The sequence below is a fragment of the Juglans regia genome, unplaced genomic scaffold (assembly GCF_001411555.2).
Source record: "Juglans regia cultivar Chandler unplaced genomic scaffold, Walnut 2.0 Scaffold_4246, whole genome shotgun sequence".
In the NCBI taxonomy this organism is placed as follows: Eukaryota; Viridiplantae; Streptophyta; class Magnoliopsida; order Fagales; family Juglandaceae; genus Juglans; species Juglans regia.
The window spans coordinates 1-211 of NW_023359083.1; the positions used below are offsets into that span (position 1 = coordinate 1).

Below are 211 nucleotides of genomic sequence, written 5' to 3' on the forward strand. Positions count from 1 at the left end.
TGACACCCAGGCAGACGTGCCCTCGGCCGAATGGCTTCGGGCGCAACTTGCGTTCAAAGACTCGATGATTCGCGGGATTCTGCAATTCACACCAAGTATCGCATTTCTCTACGTTCTTCATCGATGCGAGAGCCGAGATATCCGTTGCCGAGAGTCGTTATGTATCATGGTAAAGATGTCACCAACAACGCGCACACCGTTTCCGGGGCGC

The 211-nt window shown here is 54.0% G+C and overlaps 1 non-coding gene across 1 annotated transcript; it reads right to left on the reverse strand.

The window, feature by feature from the left end:
- Positions 1–156, reverse strand: LOC118345755. The gene has a single exon (XR_004799237.1). It is a non-coding gene; the product is annotated as a 5.8S ribosomal RNA (ribosomal RNA).
- Positions 157–211: the final 55 nt, after the last annotated feature.